Source organism: Molossus molossus, unplaced genomic scaffold (assembly GCF_014108415.1).
Source record: "Molossus molossus isolate mMolMol1 unplaced genomic scaffold, mMolMol1.p scaffold_m16_p_15, whole genome shotgun sequence".
Classification (NCBI taxonomy): Eukaryota; Metazoa; Chordata; class Mammalia; order Chiroptera; family Molossidae; genus Molossus; species Molossus molossus.
The window spans coordinates 38,773,833-38,788,159 of NW_023425350.1; the positions used below are offsets into that span (position 1 = coordinate 38,773,833).

The following is a 14,327-nucleotide window of genomic DNA, read 5'->3' on the forward strand; positions in this document are numbered from 1 at the left end:
TTTTAAGTAACTTAACAAAATTGTAACATAATCTGGCTATCATTAAAACAAAAATTTCCTACAAAAAAAAGAAAAAATAGCCTTTAGATTACCTGAAAAGTTACTTCCCTCTAGGAGTAGATAAACATAATGCCATAAAAATTTAGGTGTCAAAGAAAAAAAAGAACTAAATATGTTCCACTGTTATATAATGTTTATTAATGGTAAGGAGTCAGACAAAGCCTAACTTAGCAATTTTGCTCTTGGTCTGCGGTCACAGGGCCACAATGGGGATCAAATACCACAGGCCTGTGGTCTCCAGATCAGGTTATGTACTACCCTGGGAGAATTCTACAGTGTGCCAAGGGCTCTTGAATTCACAAGCAAAACATAATTCATCTCTCTCTGGATTGTAAACAGTAGTGGAGGGTGAAGAACATTCTTATAGTAAAATAAATATGGATATAATCTTGAGTATAATCTTTAATATCTCTTAATTTTTAAGATAAAGAAGGTGACAAAAATCACATTTCTAGGGGCTACTTTGATCTTGAGCCCCAGGTCCTCTAAAGTATCTTTCCTTTACTGTCAGGGGTACTCCTGCGGGGGTGGGCCTTATGTATACGAGCTGTAAAATGTTAGATATTCTTATGAAGCCCTGAATTCCTGTTAGATCATATGAGTACTGAATAAGATATTGTTTAAATGCCTATTAGAATGCCTGGGATATAGCAGGGGCTCAACAACATTTACTACGTTTTCAGAACATTTTATTCCATTTTCCTATATATGACTTGATTTGAATGCTATTAACATTCTAGTATAAAGCTTTATTTTAAACTCTGATATACTATCCATTCAAGTCTTCCCCAATGCAAGTTCATTCCAACCCTGCCTAAAACATCTACATCAGTTTTGTTCTCTTCAACTGGTTTCTACTATTGACCAATATACTAACAAAACTGCAAAATGACCAGAACTTAAAATGGTGCATCGATGCTGTTAAAATGGCCTCATGAATAATGTTGTATTGAATACAAATAACAGCAATGCTAACAGTTTTCTGAGATTCAGCAAACAGTGAGTTGACACTGTTCGACTCAACCTACTAGAATGAATTAGAAAATCTCAAAATGTGTACCAGACTTTTCTTTAAGGCCTTGTCCAACTCTAAAACACTACAATTCCGGGAAGATGGTAAGACAGATAAAAACAATGTTAAAAAATTATAAAATAAATGTTGCACTCTTGTGAGAATTCAGAAAAGAAAAAAACTTGTAGGAAATTTTAAGAAGACTTTGTGAAAGAGAAATTGAGCTGGGTTTTGAAAAATGGGCAGGCTGTAGAAAACCTAAAGACACGGGCCTAATTATAAGTCTCTTCTAGCAATGGTTCTACTAACGTAGTTTTTTGTATTTTTTTAAAAACAGGGTACAAGATACTGTGAGAGAGCAGGAAAAACAATTATAAAGATCGCCCATAGTAACATAATTCTGTCGGAGGAGGCTGCCTCTGTGCCCCACAATGTAGGGCAGACCGAACACGGAGGTTCTGGAGCTGGACACTGGCTCTATGATTTACTAGCTGTGTGACCGCAGGCAAGTCATTAAAACCCTCTACACTTTGGTTTCTTCATCTCTAAAATGTGTATATAAACAAGAATGATCTTACTGAGAAGTTGTGAAGATTGAGATACTGAATTAACAAAATTGTTCATTAATAAAATAATGAACACAGTGCTTAATATAGTACACAGCATGTAATAATTCTTAGTAAATATCAAGGTTGTCCCTTGTTCATGTTGTTGTTATTATTATGAATACCACCACAATCTTTATCACCTTTCTTACCCAGGTATTTAAACAGTAAAGATATAAAGAAAAAGAAAAAAAAAATTCAACCTTATGATTTACTTGTAAATTATAGTAAATTGTATTTCTGTGTTATAGCATAAACATGTTACTTTATAAGTCACATGCAAAAGAATGTTAAAAGTTATCTAAGTTTCCACTATTACAGGGCAAATAAAAGTTGAGAACCTATAAGAATCAGCAAGTAAGGTATACCTCAAATCTATTTTTATATGAACAAATGCCCCTTTATAAAAATGTCTGTTTATCAAAATGCTCCAAAACATTTATTAACCTTCAAAATCACTACTATTGGTTAAAAGTTAAAATAAATGCAGATATCCTCACTATTCCTTACCATCACTAAAAACTACTCAGTAAAACCTGATTATGAGATTAAATGACTTTAGACTTGAGGTATGCACAACATATTAATGTCCAATCAAATTGCCTAATAGAGTTACTGCCCCAACAGTTTCAATGACTAGATAAGAATGATTTATAATTAGTCGATGATTTCTATATAGATAGACGTGGGAAAGGAAATACCAGTGATTGGGATGCCAGATACCCACATATTAGGACTGACTCTGCAACTGTACAACTTTGAATAAGTCTCCAATTTCTCTAGACTTCAATTTTATCATCAGTGAATAGGGCATTAGGATAAATGATTTTTCGTTTCCCTTCAGAAAGTAACACGATTCACAGTTAGTACATCCGTCCTGCATTCAAATTCCCAATCAGTGGGTCCAAATCAATGAGATTTTATTGCTGTATTATCTATGTCAAATACAATTTTAAAAACATCTCCTTTTTTAGATTTAGGATTTTAGAGGAGGTTTAAATATTTTTTATTAATGCCAGTCTTTTGAAATGAACCTTCCTAGAAACACTGTGTCACACATTATTAAAACTTTAGAAAAATAAATTAATATTCCTATAATTTTTAAGCAATTATAAACTATATCATTGTGACAACAGTATGAGACAAGCTTAAAAAATAAAAAGACTGAAAAGCTACACACTTCTTAAGCCGGATAGATGTTTCAGGAATGTTTTCTAGGATGTTCATCTATATTCTTCACACCACTCTTTATTTCCTGAGTCAGTATTTACTGGGCCCTCACACTATGCCAAACACTGTTTGTAGACTATATATTATCTCTTTCAATGATTAAAACCCTACGAGGCAGGCTTTCAGACTAAACAGTGAGAGGACCCAGCTCTTACATGACAGAATCACTTAATTAATAAATGGTAGAACATGGATTTTAACAGACTTCCTATTAATAAAACTCATTCTCTTCATATATGATGCCAAATTGAAGGTTCAGCACATTAAAATTCTTCAAAATGTTACTTATTTGCACGTATAATGAACAGGTAGAGTGTAGGCAGGTAATTAATTACTACATGTAAGATGAATCACAAAGCCAAGAGGAAATTAGCTTTCAGTAAATTAACAGGAAAGTTAATAAGAGACATAAAAGTTTTAATGTGAATACTTTACCTACAGTCAAATCCAAAAAGGAGATGTGAGCTCTATTCCAATATACCTCACAGGTATTTTTTCATAGTAGAAAACTGTAATTAATCAAGCTGTTAAAAACATCTCTTAAAAGACCTGTAATTCTGCTTAAGTAAAATTAGGATATATGTATGCAAAAGGATATTATGTAGTCATTAAAGACAGTGATGTAGCTCTATATTACCATAGAAACATGCCCGTAATAATAAATGAAAACAAAATGTAACAAAAAGATTCACATAGTATAATCTCACTTTAAAAAATTGCACATGGCCCTGGCTAGTTTGGCTCAGAAGTTAAGAGCATTGGCCTGCAGACCGAAGGTTCGAGGGTTCAATTCCTGTTAAGGGCACATACCTCGATCCCTGGACCTAGGCCGTGAGGGAGGCAAACAATCAATGTGTCTCTCTCACATCAGTGTCTCTCTCTCTCTCTCTCTCTCTCTCTTTCTCCCTCCCTCTCACTCGCTCTAAAAATCAAGGGAAAAGTATCTTTGGGTGAGGATTAACAAAAAATTACACATGTATAACTATAATGCATGAAAGGATATCTAGTAAACAGAGTTTTTATCTCTGAATAGTAAGCAAGGTTATGGATGAGTTTAACTCGATTCTTTATATTCCCTTCTATGCCATCTTAAATTGTTCCTCACCAATGGCCATCATGAATTAATATTGCAATACTTAGAAAAATTCACCCCTTTCTATTCCTGTCTGGTACCACTAAAGAATCTGATAACGTGTGTGGTTTTCCCAGTAGGCTTTCCTATTGGGAAGAGAATACAATGTCTGCTAGCTTAATAAATATTTAGATCTAGCTGAGAGTTAAAATTCTAAGGGTATATAACTAAGTTCATAATTCCGGTGCTTTGGGTTGAATCCTCAATTTCCCCAAAGTTGCTGATACAGGAGTAGTCATGTATATAGTCCATCATTATTCAGTGATAAAAGCCTAAAATAAATTTAATTGCGCGGAAGTACAGCAAGCCCTAACCTACTACACTTCCTGTCCACCTGACATATGGTTCCTAGAAATAAGGTATTTTCAGTGAATGAAAGAGCATTGAAAAACACATACGCAAGCCCACGTGTATTTTATTGTGTGAACATATGTGAACAGCTATGAGAGTAATCAAAGCAAACGCCCTGAGAGCCTGCTGACACAAGTCCTAGGGGTGCCCTAGTAGAGCCCCAGATGTTAGAGCACTGAGGAAAAGACGGAAGAACAGCCAAGAGAGACAAGACAACTAGGTACTGATATTTACTCATAAGACAAAATTAATATAACCAAGGAAAGAAAGGTCTGAGAGGCAATCTACACTGTGACAAAGTCACTGTGCAAAGTACAGAAGGACTTCAATCTTTTCTTTTGCAAAGGCATTTAAGAGATTATTAGTGAAACTGCAAGGATGAAAAAGTATTAGTTTCTAGTAAACAGAACTGCAGCCTTAATTGACATTTGCCAATATATCTAGTCTCACAAATTCCTTAAATTGGTTTCAATGAAAAAGTTTTGTAAGATTAAAAGTTTATCCAAGATCATTGATTCTCAATGTAGAGCGAGGAAATCAAAGTTTTAAGACCCTTTCTGAGAAACATATTCAAATACTATTACTTGTAATATTCACCAGATTTGTATTCATTAGTTAATTTAGATGTTGTTCAACCCTGATACCAAAATCAGGTGAAGACATCACAAGAAAACTACAGATCAATATTCCTTACGAGTATAGAAATGATAATCCTCAACAAAATAGTAGCATATTGAATCTAGCAACACATCACAAGGATTATATACCACGGCCAAGTGGTGTTTATCCCCGGAATACAAAGTTGGTCCAACATATGAAAACCAATTAATATAATACACCATATTAATAGAATTAAGGACAAAAACCACACGCTCACAATATACACACAAAATGCATCTCACAAAATCCAACACCCTTTCATTATAAAAACACCTAAGCCAAGAATAGAATAAATGTCCTTAAGCTGATACAAAATCCACATCTAACATCACACTTACTGGTGAAAGAAAGCTCTTGCCCTAAGATCAGAAACAAAGGAGGTATCTACTCTTTCCGCCTTTTGTCAACACTATCCTGGAAATATGAGGCAAGCCAACAAATCAAGACAAAGAAATAAAAGATATTCAGATTATAAGGGAAGAAAATAAACTACTTCAACTTGCAAATAATTTGATCCTATATATAGAAAATCCTAAGGAATCCACAAAGAAGCTACTAGAACTAATAAAACAAGTCCAGAAAGGTCGCAGGATATAAGATTATACAAAAATCAATTACAGTTCTATATATTAGCAATGAACAATCTGAAAATTCTTAAGAAATTAATAACATCAAAAAGAATAAAATACCTAAGGAACAAAATTATAAAAAAGTGCAAGACTTAAAAAATGAAAACTATAAAATATCGTTGAAAGAAATTAAACACTTAAATAAAAAGATGTCCCATGTTTATAAATTAGAGACATTATTAAGATGGTAATACTATTCAAACCAATCCACACTGTAATCTCTATCAAATCCTAGCAGCTTTTTAGCAGAAATTGACAAACCAATTGTAGAAATCACATGGAAATGCATGGCACCCAGAATATCCAAGGCAATTTTGAAAAAGAAGAACAAAATTAGAGAACTCACATTTCCCTTTTTCAAAACTTCCTAGAAAGCTATAATAATCAAGACACTGTAGTGGTTGCACAAGGATGAACATATAGACCAGTGGAATAAATTAAGGGTCCAAAATAAACCCTTACATTTATTAGTCAACTGATTTCAACAAGGTGTCAAGACAATTCAGTGATGAAAAGAATAGTTTGGTGTTTGTTTTTTTCCCAAAAAATGGTGCTGGGAGAATGAAGATGGACCCTTACCTTACACCAAATATAAAAATTTACTTAAAATGAATCAAAGACCTAAAGAGCTTAAACTATAAAACTCTCAGAAAAAATAGGTACAAATCTTCATGATTTCTCAGGCAATGGTCCCTTAAATATGACACCGAAAGCACAAGCAGAAGAAAATAATAGATAAATCTGACCTCATTAAAATAAAAAATGTTTGTGTTTCAATGAGCACTCTCAAGAAAATGAAAAGAAAACCCACGAAATGTGAGAAAATAATTTACAAATCAAACACCAGCTAGGGAAATTGTATTCAGAATATATAAAAAAAACCTCTTACAACTCAACAATACAAAGTCAAATAAACCAGTTAAAAATGGGCAAAAGATTTGAATAGAAATTTTCCCAAAGAATATATCCAAATGACCAATAAACAATAAAAAGTTGTCCATCATTAGTTAGTAGAGAAATTCAAACCAAAACTACAATCACATAGCAATTTAGACTTGCCAGGATGACTAAAATGAAAACGACAGACAACAAATGTTGGCAAGAAATGATGAAGATTGGAACCCTCTTACATTGCTGATGAGAGAGTAAAATTCTGCCACTGTGAAAAAGTTTGGCAATTGCTCAAAAAGTTAAACATAGAGTTAAAAATGTGACCCAGCAATTCCACTTCTAGGAATTTCTACCCCAAAGACTAGAAAACCTATGTCCACACAAAAATTTGTACATGAATGTTAATAACCAAAAAGAAGAAACACCCAAATATCCATCAGTTGATGAAAGGATAAACAAAATATGGTGCCCTGGCCAGTGTGCCTCAGTTGGTTGGAGCATCGTCCTGTGCACAGAAGTTCTCGAATTCCATTCCCAGTCAGGGCACGTACCCAAGTTGTAGGTTTGATCCCTGGTTAGGGTGCGTACAGGAGGCAACCAATCGATGATATTTCTTTCTCACATCCATGTTTTTCTCTCTCTCCCTCCCTCCCTCTCTCTCCTCTGAAATCAATAAAAAAATAAAATCCTCAGGTTTGGATTAAACACACATGCACGCACGGTATATTCATAAAACAGAATGTAAGTGGAACAGAAAAAGAAATGAAGTACTGATACATGCTACAACATGGATGAAACTTGAAAACATTTTGCTAAGTGTTAAGAAGCCAGACACCAAAGGTCACACAGTTGTATAATTCTATTTATATGAAATGTCTAGAATTGGCAAATCTATAGAGACAGAAAGTAGATAGCGGTTGCCAGGAGGTGGAAGGAGTAGATATGAGAAATGATTGCTAATGGGGGGGGGGGAGGTGATGAAAAAGTTCTGAAATTAGATAATGGTGATGGTTGCACAATTTTGTGATTACACTAAAAATCAATGAATTATACACACCAAAATATTTAAAAGTAAACTAAAAAAATTTACTCATTTTAACATCTATTTCTCTGCTAGGTTTAAGTTCCATAAGAGAGCATGTTGTCTTATCTACTATATCCTGAAAGCTGAGCAAAAGCCTGAAACAACTAAAGTTTCAATAAATAGTACTGATTGACTGATCAGAATGAATGCATACTTTATGCCAGTTTAAAGCATGCACTAATTCTAACTATTTTATTAAAAAATGCTTTTATACTCTGGATTTAACATTTTATTTAAACTATTTTCAGATATCTACACTTATAACAAATAGCAATGCTTTCAGCTAATTTACAGCAACTCTTGTTTTACAGACTTGTATCTCCTTGTAGATTCTGAAGGATTGATGAGTACCTTTCATCTTTATATTCTCATTATCTGCTTCAATAATATTTGTTGTCAGAATAATGTGTAAATAGTGGACAGATTATTCTTAGGAATAAAAACATTTTAATTAAAGACTATAATATTTTGAAATCAAAATAAAGGACATCTTTAAATAAAGAAACTGCTGGGTCACTAAAATGCTAATTTTGGAATTCTCTGTAATCACTTTATTCTGTTTATGAGGGAAGAGTTTAATGGCCTCTTTATTCTTGAGAAACCAAAATTAAGATATAGGGCTTATAAAAGGAAAGCTTAACCTTTCATGGTTCCTCAAGTCTCCTCCTATAATGCAGAATAAAGCATTAATCACACACAATAACTTACTGTGGCCACAACTTTACTCTTAAATAAAATGCTTATAAAATAATTTAGTAGTGGTCTTTCCTCTTAATAGCTGTGCGCAATGCTTATGGATTACTAAAATAATGCTGACCAGTTAAATTTTTATCATTTAGAAAAAAGTGATTGCCTACTTTTGTTTACAAAATAAAACTGTGCAAAATATTTATTTTGTGATGTGCCATGCACAGAGCTGTAGCATTTTTTATCAACTAAAATTTTAATTTAAAATAATTCACTACACTATAATCTTTCCTTCAAAATAAAAACTTCTGGCCCAGCAAAGAGTAAGAAAAAGTTGTCTACATCTGGTAATCATAAACTGTCATCGGCCATAGCTAAAAATAGTGCTAGTACATGCAGAAGTCATCCAGTTACATTTTGCCTCAAATCAAATTCTTATTGAATCTCTTCCTTGAATAGCCTGAAGTCAGGTTTCAACTTTAAAATCTTTTGTCTAGAGGGAAAAAAGTTAAACTAGTTGGTCCTAAAAATACTGGGAAGGAATGGTTGTTGGAAAATAGGAAAATTAATAAACAAATACATAAAAATTAGAATATTAAGATTTTAGTTGCTATTTTTCACAATCATAATCTTTTTATTAATAAAAATTATGTATTTATCAGGAATCACAATCCTTAAATCAAATTCTTCTCAACTGCCAAGAAAAGTGAAGAGAATTCAGAGTTGATCACTTAGCACTACACAGTAAGCTTTACTTCCACAGAGTAAGCATTCACTTGGCTAATAAATGACAGGTGATGGTCCAGAAAAAGACCTGTGCAGACCCGGAATTTAACTCTTTCTACAAAGACTGTAAGAAGAAAGACTATTTCTTCCTTCTATTTCCATCAGCATGCCCCTGAGTAATCACTGAACTTAGTTTCCCCTTATGTAAATTTAGGAAAATGATAATCACCTAACAAGACAGTTTAAACTGGAAGGGGATGTCACATATGGAAATAAAGGTAATACAAAGTTAAGCAAGACAATCAAATATTAAATGCAAATGCTTAACTAAGCTCTGTTTGTTTGCTTTTTATTTTAAGGTGAATTCAACTTTCTCTGAAAGCACTACTAACTTGGTTTCAGTTAGCAAGTTTCAGATAGATGGATACCAAGTATTGCTACAAAGTATCTGAATCAAATACCTAGCAAACTAGCATCTCTCCTGGCCATCTCTTCTTACTATAACTAGAGTTTTTTAAGGATATACACACAATTTCAAGCCTTTATCTCGTTCATCACTAAATCTTTTCCTGCCTTACTTCTGACAACATTACAGGGCATTGGTCAATTACAACCACTACACATCTAAGGAAAAACATTTTATGTAAAACTAGCATAAATTCTATACTTGACTTTTCTATAATAATTTAGTAATCCCCTATTCTGAGCAAGGAACTGTGCAAAGTACTTTGTATACATTACCACTAATCACAAAACTCAATAGAGTATTTATTATCTGCTATACGTGAGGCAACTGAGGCTTAGAAGTATTATTTCATAAGTTATAGGGTTACAGATTGAAATTCAGTTCTGACCATAAGGTCTCACTCTTTCCATCACACCACATTTTGTATTTAAAGTAGTATGTCAGTACTCAAGTTTCCTTTTTATCCTACTTGAGGATCACGAATAGCATTTCAATCTCAATTTAAATAATTGAGAAGAAGCAATTTACTAACACCGTGAGCAGAGTTATATACGTACTCCAATAATTCCAGTAATATTCAATGATAAGAATAAATCATGTTCTGTTTAAATTGCAAATTGTTTCCTAGAAGCTGTCTAAATTGCCTCACTCTGAAAATAAAAATTGAAAACTATAACTAAATAGATATAGATATACCCAGATAAAACAACACAAAGTAACCACAATGCAAAATTGTAAATTTTCCTAATAACACAGGATTTTATGAGTCTAATATTATGAGTGTTATTGAAGAATTACTCCAAAAAAAAGTGTTTGGCACTTCAAACAGAACATCTGACCTCAAAAAATTAAGAGAAATCACTAGGAAAGTTAATAAAACCCTTGCACATTTTTTGTAAAGGGACATCATATATGATCCATTGTGAAATTCAAACATGACGTAAAAGACGCCATTTTGTACTACCAAATAAATTATGTGGTAAAAATTACACACTCTAGCCCGGCCGGTGTGGCTAAGTGGTTGAGCGTTGATCCATGCACCAAGAGGTCGCCAGTTCGATTTCTGGCCAGGGCACATGCTGTGGGCCTGATCCCCAGTGAGGGGCATGCAGGAAGAAGGTGGCTCATCAAGGTCCTCTCTCATTGATGTTTCTATCTCTCTCCCCCTCTCCTCTCCCTTCTCTAAAATCAGTAAAAAAAAAAAAAATACACACTAAAAGCCTCCAAACTTGTTTTATCCTCTGTTTATTCTAAGAACTTACACACAGCTGTGATTATACCCTAAGTTTTATTAAGAATAAACTAAAATTTGTTTTCATAACTGTTGGTTTTGTTTCAAGATAAAGTCTTTATCAAATCCTTTATTAGCTATGAAATTTGAATTCCCTTCAAGTAGTCTTTTTTCCTACAGTGTCTTTAAATAGAAAATGTTTTAATATATTGCAGAAAGGTAAAAACTACCTGTGGTTGTTAGTTGCCTTCTAAGGATAATCCAAATTTCTCTGAGGTAGAGAAGAGTGAGGTTCAATAACCACCACACATGCCTCATTTATAAATTAATTAAATTCAGCAATATGCTAAATTAGTTCATGTGGTTTTTAATACTTCTTCTAATCCCACTAATTCTATTTCCGGCTTTATTAACACAAAACAAAAAATACAGCAAAAGAAAAAATAATTTTAACTTCCCACTTCCAATCTCAAGCCATAATTTTCCCTGTACAGGAAAATCCATATGTAACTAATTCCACTTTCTCTAATGTAAAGCTAAATAAATATGTTCTCTCCAAGCCAATGGTTCTCCCTATCTACACAAATGTGAAAAATCTTCAGTTGTGAAAGATGCCAAAGTAAAGACTTCCTATAAAAAGTCCGTATTTCTGATTAATTTTGGTATGTGGTTATTTATTTTAAATTACTGAAATTGAGCCAAGACACATACAAATGAAAGCCTAAAATTAGAATGTACATTGGTTCAATGTGTAATATACTATGTTTAAATTTTACATATTATTGGCATCTAAGCATTATAAGAAACAGGCACCAAAGCTCACTCCAAATCCTATTTTCTACTAATAAAAACAAACAGAAAAAACTTTTCTGTAACTCTAGAAACTTGAAAAGCTTAATAAACTGGGATTGGGGGGGTGGGGGGCAAATTACTAGTACAAAAAAAGAATGAACTTCATTGATAGGTAAACTAGTTAGTTACATTAATACTTCTATAACCTTATACACCTATTGTATATACTCATCATAAATGCTAACTGAATAAATGGTTAATAGTATAAAGAAATGAGGTAATGTATTAATATAATTGACCAGAATAATCTAAAGAATTTAGATTATTTAGGTGGAAAAAATACACAAATGAGTGTATACAACAAAGAACAGCTATAATTCCTCACATTTTTATGACAAAATCAGAATTTCAGCAATCTATAGTCTGAGAGCAGAAATTCCTAAATCTATATCAATGCCAAACTCTTAACAATAGATTTGCATGCAGGGATATCATTAATATTTGATACTTTTTAATCTTTAATTTACTCTTGAGATCCTTAAGTAAATGCTACATAGTATAAGATAGTGGTGATAGAGTAGTACTTAAGGAGAGAATAATATTTCAGTGTCTATCAATACCTTACATAAATACCAAATAGGTGATTGGATTAAAATGTGAAAGCCATGAAGCAAATTGAAATATATTTACACATTTTATCAATTCCCAACCACCCACTGACACACACAAAAATACACACCAAGTAACATAAGTCAATGTTACCCATGATAAAGCAGAAAAACAAAATGTGGTTTCAGAATACTGCTCCAAAGATGCAAAGAGAAGCACTGGCTAAATTAAATTTATTAATATCCTTTAGTCTAATTTCTAACAAGAAATGGAGTTAGCCGAATGAATAAAAAGGTAACCTAGAGGATACCTACAGACCAGAATAAGAATTCACTACTTAAATATTTTTCCTACATTCAAGCATGTAATCCAATCCCTAAAGATGAAGAGAAATTATACTCCTGGGTCCACAGAGTTCCCACTAGGCTTAACCTTTTGACAATACTAAAGAACCAACAACAGCTACCTTCTTTCATGGCTAGCGTAATAGACTACTGCCTCTTTTGTTGTAGAGTGAAGACTATACAAAAAATATATATATACGTGTCCAATAAGATTCCACAGTTAGACTATTAATTAATAAAATATCAAAACATGCATCATTAGCTTTTATCTTCTGTTGTTAAACTACATACATTATAAAATAAAAACATAGGTGCTATGCCACCAGCTTTGTGGTCCTGAACAAATAATCTCTTTAGTTTTCTTGGGTTCCTTACCTATAAAATGAGAAAGTTGGGGGGGAAATAACTAATAAAATTATTTGTCTTCAGGTATAATCTGAAGGTATAAAAATCCTGGATTTCTAAAAGTTGCTTAAGTTACTTAACTACTCCTTTAGGAAGGGGTAAGGTAGGGAATCCCTCTTCTTGTTTCTCCCACTCGAAAAAACATTTTTACAAACTTCCAAGAATGTACGTACAGGTTCAGGGCCAGGAATAAACCTGAACATCAGAGCTCCCAGCCTCTTACATTGAGAAGCTGTGCAGAGTCAACAAGGAGGCCTAATGATAAAGTCACTGTTCCTGCCTTCAAAGAATTTACAGGCTAGAAAAAGAGCCAAGACATACATATAAATAACTATAACAGAAGCCACAAAATGAAAACCAAGAGATGGGAATTCTGAGGAGTACTGGGTTACCGCCACCCGAGAGGATCAGTGAACACCTCAGGGAGGGCTGGGCCTTTGGTAAGGACAACTTGGACAAAATGAAATGGGAGGAAAGGGCATTCTAGACAGAAAAGAAAACCCACAAGCAAATGCAAAGCATAGGTAGCTTTAGGGAAAAAGTCCTTCTTGTGGCTGGAGACAAAGTAATGGGAGATGGGATTATAAAGGTTGGGACAAGACCATGGAATGCCTTTTAAAAGTCCAGGGTAGTATAAACTTTAATTGAAAAGTAAAGAAAAACTCCTTAAGTGCTAAAATTAGAGAACACTCTGGAAGATTAATTTGGTTATGACACAGGATTTAGTGGAAAAACCAGTTGGGAGACCTGGCAAAGAAACAGGAGTCCCCAGTCTTGGGTAAATAAAACCGAGAGGGTATTTCCACCGTTGCTCTCGCTCCTTATCCATGTAAGACTTAAAAATACATGTAGGAAAACTCATTTGCAAATTTACTCTTTTTAAACGTAAACCTGATTCTCATCAAATAATTTACTTAAAAACTGACAAAACAGCTCTCTCAGAAAAAGTTTAAATCATCAGAAATGCATATGTAGTATTTAATCTTGGCCAAGATTTCATGACACTCCCATTACGCAAAATAATTTGTACAATCTTTTGGAGGGTAGTTTTGCAACAAAAGCCTAAATACTATAACCCAGCAATTTAGAAATAATCATAGATAAAAACTAAGATTTATATTCAATTATATTCATTTTAGTATTATTCATATTTGCAAAAACGTTAAGAAATAACGTGAACATTTAACTCTATGGGATTAGTAGTACATACTTAGAATACTAGAACCATTAAAACAATGTGGAATATTTCTTAAATGAGAGGTATTTCCTCATTTAGTGGGAGAAAAATGATTAATAACAAAATGTACCATATTACCCCCCAATACATATACACTGTTAAAAATAAACACCAGCCCTGGCTGGTTTGGCTCAGTGGTTGGAGCATCGGCCTGTGGACCAGAGTCCTGGGTTCGG

General features: G+C 33.3%; 1 protein-coding gene across 7 annotated transcripts in view; it reads right to left on the bottom strand.

Moving 5' to 3' along the window:
* Window positions 1-14,327, bottom strand: part of RTN4 (reticulon 4) — a 65,525-nt gene that overhangs the window by 16,650 nt on the left and 34,548 nt on the right. The gene's annotated exons all lie outside the window — the stretch shown is intronic.